Below are 8,730 nucleotides of genomic sequence, written 5' to 3'. Positions count from 1 at the left end.
CAGTCAATTATCTAATGGAATTTGTAATTTTGGAAAATATCAAATCTACTACACCTATCATGTGGCAAATAGATATTTGGTAAAGCTGAAATATACCTTTTAAATGCTCCTTGTCTTGATTATTAGTATGCATTTATATAATTCCATGTCTGAGTTAATGTAGTTTTGATCTCAGTATAATAATGGTTCAGTCTGTGACATTATTATGTATGTGCTCTGTGAGGCTTAAGATTTCCTGTGCTGGAAAAAAATAGTTGAAACATTACTTTTAATGCTAAATAATACTGAAGTTATATGCATCATAAAAGTTGTTTGGTTGCTAGGCACTGATTAAATGTATTAATTATTACCCAAGTCAAAGGAAAATATGAGCTTTCACTCTGTAAAGGTGACATTAAAACATTGTTCTCATAAGACATATCTTTAGCCTGTTCTTTAACTCTATTACTGCAGCCTAATCGGAATAACATTCAAACAAAGGTATGTGAGCATCATAGAAATGTCCAAATGCATGTGTTTTAGGGGGAAATTAAATATAGTTGAAGACTCACTAACTACATATAACAACAATCGTTGAGGTGAGATACTTTTCATTTCTGTTAAAACATGTGTGTGTAATCTGTCCTGTGAAGTGTGAATACCCATTAATCCAGCAATGGAAATGAATATAATATGATTCTAGATGAATCAATAGGATGCATAATTAAGCAGCTGAAATGATAGCAGTCTTCACATAAGCCATAGGGAGCATACCTGGGTGTCCCCAAGAATTAAACATATTTAAGTCAGATTAGTTTTCACCTGTATCCTTGCCCTTTATCAAAACTTTTTTAATGGTGTACTGGTAATCCCATTCCTCAGATTCTACTTCCTCATCCCTGCCTTTAAATCCTCCGGTGAAGAGAGCCACCCAGGTGCGCCTAATAGACTGTAAAAGTTCCCCCTCTAACAGTGGCAAAACGCGTAGTAAAGGAAACAAAGGATTAATCATACACGAAATATCTTAATGTACTTTTAATAGATATTTTGATGTTTTAAATTTTTTACATGAAATGTTTTCTTCAATGTATTGTAATATATAACTTGTGTATATATTATTTTAAAAATTCAATGTAATTTGATGACTTGATGTATGACTTATAATATGTAGATATATTATGTAGATATTTTTATCATTGTCTTTTTTATTATTGTGTATTTTTTGACCTGTATCCTGTGTCTTTTTATGATTCTTAAAAATCGAATAAAAGTGATTGACTGACTGACAGTGGCTATTAAGGGCTTACTCTAACCCCTCTAAAATCCATTATCAAACAAGGCAACAGACCACTTTTGAAGCCAGGTAGATTACATTTTACAATGATGAGAAAATAGAACTAAAGTAATAACATTATTAGTAAGGGATCAAAGCATTATCTTCTCATTGCCTTCTTAAGAGATGAGAACATACCAAAGCAACCACAACCAGCATTCATTGCCCAAAAAAAGAGCTAGCCAGAAAGGACAAAATCTAGAAACAAAGAAAAAATGGCCAGACCAAGATGGTCAGCAAAGACATGAGTGCCAGTGTAAAGGCATGTTAACTAGCACTAGAAGCCAAAAGGGCAGAAGGAGAGGACTGCAGGAATGATCTACAGCAGTCAACCAGTCAACATGTTCAATTAATCAATCAATAAATCAACCAGGGTTGCATCTTACCCATGAGGGTATTAGGTGGAGGGGGGTGGCGGGGGTCTGCTGATTCGTCTGGATGTGGAGGTTCAGTCAAAGAGCCAGGTCTTAAGGTCCTTCCCGAACTGGGTCAACAAAGCAGATTGCCTGAGGTGGAGGGGTAGGGTGTTCCAGGTCTTGGCAGCGAGGTAGGAGCAGGATCTTCCTCCAGTTCTGGTCTTGTGGTTCCATGGGACAGAGGCCAGGGTGAGTTGCAGGGAGCAGTGTTGTCTGGTAGGAGTGTGGAAAGCGAGGCATTGGTACAGATATTCTGGTCCTGCTTCATGAAGAGCCTTTTAGGCATGTGTGAGGAGCTTGAAAGTGATTCTCTTGTAGATCGGGAGCCAGTGAAGTTGTCAGAGATGTTGTGTGATGTGGCTGTGGCAGTGGATGTCGAGGATCAGCCTTGCTGCGGCTTTCTCTGGTCTATAGTTTCCTGAGCTTTTACTGGGTGACACAGGCATAGAGTGCGTTGCCATAGTCAAGTCTACTAGTGATGAGTGCGTGAGTTACCGTCTTTCAGGATTCTGTGAGGAGCCATCTGAATGTCTTTCGAAGCAGGTGGAGTCTGTGGAAACAGGATAAGTATACTGTGCTAATTTGGCATTTCATTGAGAGCGTGGAGTCCAGTATGATGCTGAGATTATATGTGTGGTCTGTAGGGGTGGGAGGGCTTCTTAGTGCGTGGGACACAATGAGTCATCCCAGGCTGAGGGGTGGTTCCCAAGATGAGTGCTTCAGTCTTGCCTGAGTTGAAATTGAGGCAGCTGTATGGCATCCTGGTAGCAACTGCCTTCATTCTGTTGTGAAAGGGGATTCTGGCGGCTGTGGGTCCTTTGTAAAGGGAGATGATCAGCTGGGTGTCCTCGCTGTAGGAGACAATGTTGAGTCTGAAGCTTCTGACAATAGCTGAAAGGGGAGCCATGTAGATGTTGAAGAGGGTGGGGTTCAGGGAGGAGCCCTGGGTCTCTCTGAAGGTTCTGAGAGGAATGGGGTAGTCTGACTACTGTATTCAGCCAGTAAGGAAGGAGTGCATCCAGTCTAGTGCCTTGTCACGGATGCCAGCATCATGGAGCCTCATGACTGGAGATGGTTTTGAAGGCAGAGGAGAGGTCCAATAGGATGATGGCTGTGGTTTCATCCCAGTCTAGGAGGGAGCGGATGTCGTCGGTGAGGAGTTCAGTCTCGGTGTTGTGGTTGTTTCGAAAACTGGATTGGGAGGTGTCCAGGACATGGTTCTCTTCGTTGAACTTGTAGAGTTGGGTGTTTATGGCCTTCTTGATGACCTTAGCTGGGAAGGGGAAGAGGGAAATGGATCCAAAGCTCTGGAGGTCTGTTGTGTCGGTGGATGGTTTCGTCAGCAGGGGTTTGATCTCGGCAGTTTCCAGTCATCGGGGAAGGTGGCAGTGTTGATGGAGCAGTTGATGGTGCAGCAAAGCTGGTGAGCGATGGAGGAGGCTGCGCTCTGGAAGATGTGGTACGGGAAAGGATCCGATGGAGCTCCTCAGCGGATGCTGTGGTGAGTGGAGTCCAGTTGAGCATGATCTGTAGGGGTGAGGTGTGTTTGCGTGCGGTGAAGGTGGGCAAGTTGGCATTGTCTTAGATGTCGAAGCTGTCTTAGATCTACCTGATCTTGTGGTGGAAGATGGTACCAAGTTTGTTGCAGAGGTTTTGGGAGGTGGGGACATCTGTGGTCTAGCTGTTGGCTCTGGCAAACTCCTTGACAATGGCAAAGAGTTCTTTGGTGTTGTGTGGTGGCATTTGTTCTGTTCTGGAAATGCCATTTTCTTTGTGGTTTTGAGGAGAAGATCGTGTGCGTTGATGGCGGATTTGAAGGTTGCCTGGGTTTGCCGGGTTGAGTTGTTCCTCAATCTCTTCTCAAGTCGTCAACAGATGCACCTGGACTCTTGGAGTGTGGGAATGAACCAGCTTGCTTTCTTGGAGTGTTTGAATGAGGGGTGACGGAGTGTCGGCGCAGTTGGAGGTCCATAGGTGAAGGTTGCGAGCTGCAGTGTTGGTGTCTGTTGGTGTTGGCAGAGTGGTCGCGCAGAGGAAGTCAATGAGGCATTCTTCGGTGGCCTTGTTCAAGCTGCGACATGAGTGGGAATTAGAAGATTGATGTACGGTGTGCATGGTGAAGCCGAGGTGTACCCAGTGGTGGAAGGTCGAGAGGAGTTTGGTGGTGTGGCTACTGGTGATGTTCCCACTGGCGGAGTAAAACGGGGTCGAGCGTGTGTATGGCTGTGTGGGTCAGTGCAGTAACTAGCTGCTTGAGTCTGATGTTGTCGAGGTACTGTATTTGGGAGGCGGTGTTCTGATCACTGGGGTTGTCGAGGTGGAAGTTGAGGTCTCTGAGTAGGATGTACTCAGTGGATACGAGAGCATGGGTACGATGAGATCTACAATGGCATTGGTGAAGGGCGGGCCTGTAGATGAGGGTGCCATGGAGGGAGGCTTTGGGGTTTGTCTGGATCTGGAAATAGAGGTGTTCCATGATTGTCATTTGAGTGCGTGGTCAGATAGAGGGTTTTCTTGTGGATGATGGCAATGCCTCCACCTGGTCGGTGAGTGTGTTCCTTGAGGGTGATTTTACATCACTCGGCGATGGCAATGGTGATGTCCGGTACAGAACTGGGGTTGGTCCAGGTTTCTGTGAAGAAGGCGATGTCAGGAGAGGGGGTATCGAGGAGTTCCCAGACTTTTGTGGCATGTTTGTGGAGGGATTTCACATTGAGGAGGATACAGTTGAGAAGGTTGTGTGTACTGGTGGTCGGGTGGGAGGTGCGAGGAGCTGGCAAGTTGGTGTGGGTGTAGGCATGGCAGCAGTTCCAGCAGGCAAAGGGTCCAGGGGTCTCTTTCGGTGATGCTAGGTGGCAGGCGCTGTGGAATCCTGAGTGCAGGACGAGGAGTGTGTTTGCATCATAGCAGTGGAAGGTCCAAAAACCAGGGTCCCTGGTGCTGATCAATCAGTTAGGACTAGGATACACACCAAAAGGCTGCTCGAAAGACCTGAGGAAGTCACTATAAGGGATGAAACATGTTGGCTGGGTCAGTTTTATAGTGTGATGGGCATGCATACTTAATCAAACTAACTTCATGGACACCAATTCTAGAAATTAATTGAAAAATGAAATACAGAAAGTAATTGAAAACAAAATAGTAATTACAGATATATAAAATTCTAAGATTTGGGAGGCTTTCCAGAATTGGAATGGTTTATAAGTACCTAACCCCTGCAGTCCTATGATTACACCTGCATGGATTGTGCAGCCAGGGCACTGGATGGGCATGAGCGCAGGGGCTATTGAACTATTGCAAAAGCCTGGGGAGGTACAAATCGGCTGGCAGGCTCTTATTTGCATACAATGGTGGCATGAGGACAATAACAATTTTTTTTTACGGATATAGCAATTCAAATTGGAAAGTTTGGGGGAGGCCCTTTTGAAAGATAATAATTACTTTCCCCAAGTGTCTGAACGTTCAATTCCAGCCCTCCTATATGCAGATGACGCGGTGCGGATGTCCCACACTCAAGTAGGTCTTCAGAGGGTGCTATATAGTTTCTCCCACTTTATGAAAGATCTTGGTTTAAGAGTAAACTCCTATAATACCTTCATCATGCGATGGTGCTCTGGTGCCAAGAAATCTAAAGATATGTTTGTGGCAGGACAGAAAATTGGGGTAACCAAAAAGTTATCATATTTGGGAATCCTCTTTGCTCATAATGATACTTGAGCACAAACTGTTGCAGCGAAAAAAAATTGGTACTCTTAATAACAACATCTGCCCTTACTAACTTTTCTAGGAAACTGGGGGAAAGACCACCTGAGGAGCTCATTAAAATTTATAAGGCAAAGTGTGTCTCATCAGCAGTGTATGGTGTAGGTGTTTGGGGATTTACTGATTTACTGCCTATTCAATGTATTGAAAATTCTTTCTTAAGGTACATTTTATCCGTTCCAAACAGTACATCATCAAGCTGGGACTTCCCGTCATCTCTGATTTCTTAAAGCTCGAGCCTGTGCTCTTATGGCACAGGTTCTGGACTAAAGAAAAGGCAAAATTAAACATCAATATTTTATTAGATACCTTGAAACTGGAAGGAGTCCTAAAGATCCCCTGGATAGGATACGTCCACAACTTTTTACAAGATCTTGGTCGCATAGACTGTTTTATTAACCATAGAACTACTGGGACAATAACAAGAAAAGATTAAGTAAAGATTAAGAAAAGAGGGCCTTTTGTTATTGGAAATTATTAGAATGTCTTCCGAGATACTGAAACCAACAGTCCTGCATAACCAGTTGATTTTAACCACTTTTAGCCTTCAACCTTATTTGACTTTTGTACCAGGAGTTTACAATAGGTTTTTATTAGATAGATTTAGGTTGGGGGTATTCCATAGACTAGTAACTTTACCTACAATGAATGACTGGTCTCAAAACCTTCGACTCTGCCCCTGTGATAATAACTCCAATCAATCTACGATTCATGTGGTTTTCTTTTGTAGATTCTATACCCATGCAAGGAAAATGTATCGAGTACCAGTTTTAAAATAGTTTGGGCCCTGACAATGTCGACCTGCTCTCCTTGCACTGCAACATCTAGATAATGAGCATAGTGTTTTTAGAATTGTAATTTTTCTGAAGGAAGTGCTGAATCAAAGGAAAAGAATGCTTATTTAATCGATTCTAATTGGACAAAGGCCTCAATTTAATACTGTTTTAACTTTGTAACATATTATAGATTATGTGTATACTTGTAGGATACTTTTTTAACTTATGAACTGTATGTTATGCTTTTATGTTTTTCTTATGTGCTTTTATGATTGTCTGATATAGCAATCAAATAAAGCTTTCTTTGATTTGACCCTCCAGTTCTGATGAAATAGAGGTCATCCCCCTTGTTGGCCTCCTCAGGTGCTCCCGCTACCTCACTCCTGACCTGCAGTTGCATCATGTCTCTCAGCTTGTTTCACTTCCCGCCCTTCTCAATATGTTCTCTGCTTATATTGTATGCTGACTGTGGGGTTATGTGCGGGAGTTCAACACTCGGGACGAGCTTTCAGAGTCTGACTCTTGCAGCTGTGCTCCGCTCCTCTGGGAATGTCAAGAGAGGGTCTCCATTATCCTGTCTGCCCCTGGATCTGCCGTTACATGTCTGTTGTCCACTCGGTTCTAGAGAGGGGGAGTTCTCCTCAGTTGCGCTCTAGCCAGTACCAGGCCTCCCATAGGGTCTGGAAGAATTCCACACCGTTCTCCATAACTACTCATAACCTGGCCGGATAGATCATAGAGTATTTATAGCCCAGTTGGCGAAGCTTTGATTTCATGCTGTGGTACTCTCCTCTTTGCTTCTGGACATCTCTAGAGAAATCTTGGAACATTTGCACCACTTTGTTGCTGTCTAGAGATCTCCATTGTGTCTGGCTCTTGTCAGGATGTGGTCCCTGTCCTGGTAGTGGAAGGGCCTTGCCACCACTGCTCTTGGGGGTTCCGCAGGCAGGGGCGGCCTTGCTGGCCCTTGATGCACTCTTTCAAGGGCAAAGAGCACAGACACTCCCTCCGGTGTCACCTCTCTACTTATCCACTGTTCGAGGTAGTCCACCATGATGGCACCTTCCACTTTGGCAGGGAGTCCCACTATTCTTATAATGTTCCTCCGTGACCTATTTTCGTGGTGTTCGGCCCTGAGTTCTAACTTGCGCACCTTGCTTTATAATGCGGCCATCTGTTTTTCTATGGTTTAGATACCTGGCGACATCTCTGACAGCTGCCTCTCATTCATCGCCACTCGACTCTGCTAGCTGTGGGGCTCTCGAAATAATCCAAGGTCCACACCTATCAAGTCAATTTTTGCTTCTAGCCACTCACTAGAGCTTGTTATTGCTCGAAGGATGTGTTGTAGGGTTAGCGCCGGAGGGCAGTCCTGCTGGGTTTTGGGGTCTCTCCTCCCTCAATCGCTAACTCCAGCGGGGTTCCTACAGCACCCTTCTTCTTCGTGGTTTTTCCCATTTATCATTCACCGTCCATGTCAGTCCTGTGTGGGCACCTTTCTCAGGGTCTATTCTGCTGTAGCCTGATCCCCAAGGGGGGGCACTCCTTTGTCCTTACTGGGGATCTTCTAGTGTCTGGGGTCCTGTGGCCCTGCATCTTGTGGGATTGATGCTCTTCTTCGGTGGGGGATTACGCTCCCCAGCGCGATACCGCGAGTTCTGGGCTTTGGCTCTGAGTTCCGTACACCTTCGGGGGCAGCTCAGCTCACCTCGTGCTTATTGTTCATGGGCAGCATTCCTCGTGCTGGCTGCACTGTTTGCGGTGTTCACCACCTTGCTGTGCCCTCTACCTGCTAATCTGTGAGCTTCTCCTGCCCAGTGGCATGGTCTTCCCCCTATTTGTCACCTCTAGGGCTTATTCCCCCCCAGGCAGTGCTGCTGTCTGCTGTGTGCCCGTCTCCGGGGAAGGCAGGGTCCTCTGTATGTTGCGGGGATTCTCGCCACTCTGCGCCATGACCCTGGCCCCGCTCCTTGTTTGGGGGATACCGCAGTGTGTGCTGACAGCCTCGGGGCTCAGGGGGTTTCGCGTCCCTCTACCTGCTTCTAGGCCATTCAGGCCATGATCCTTTTTCCAGGACCTGGCTTTCTATGTCCCCGGTTGTCCCCTGTCTGCACACTTTTGGAAGAGGGGGGTACAGGTACACTTTGCTGCTGCCCCCGGGCTCTTGCATTCTCTGATGTTTGCACTTGGAGGGGAGGTCGCATGTGTGCCCTCCACCTCTGGGCACTCTTGTCCTGCTCACTGCAAATAAAGTAGGGGGTCGCTGGTGCTCCGTACTGAGGTATCCCCCAGGTTCTCGCCATCTCCCGGGCTGCTCTGGTCCACTCCTTAGTCCCTCAGTCCCTGGTGCCCGCTCCAGCTACCTCTTCGTCCCGCTGGGGGACCACCATCTTGGGTGTTGCAGCCGCCTCCTCTGTCCTCCTGGTGTCCGTGGTATTCTCTCTTCTGGGTCCACCACGCAGCC

The sequence above is a fragment of the Lissotriton vulgaris genome, unplaced genomic scaffold (genome assembly GCF_964263255.1).
Source record: "Lissotriton vulgaris unplaced genomic scaffold, aLisVul1.2 SCAFFOLD_466, whole genome shotgun sequence".
Classification (NCBI taxonomy): Eukaryota; Metazoa; Chordata; class Amphibia; order Caudata; family Salamandridae; genus Lissotriton; species Lissotriton vulgaris.
The sequence above is the reverse complement of the archived record's forward strand: the minus strand, read 5'-3'. Positions refer to the sequence as shown.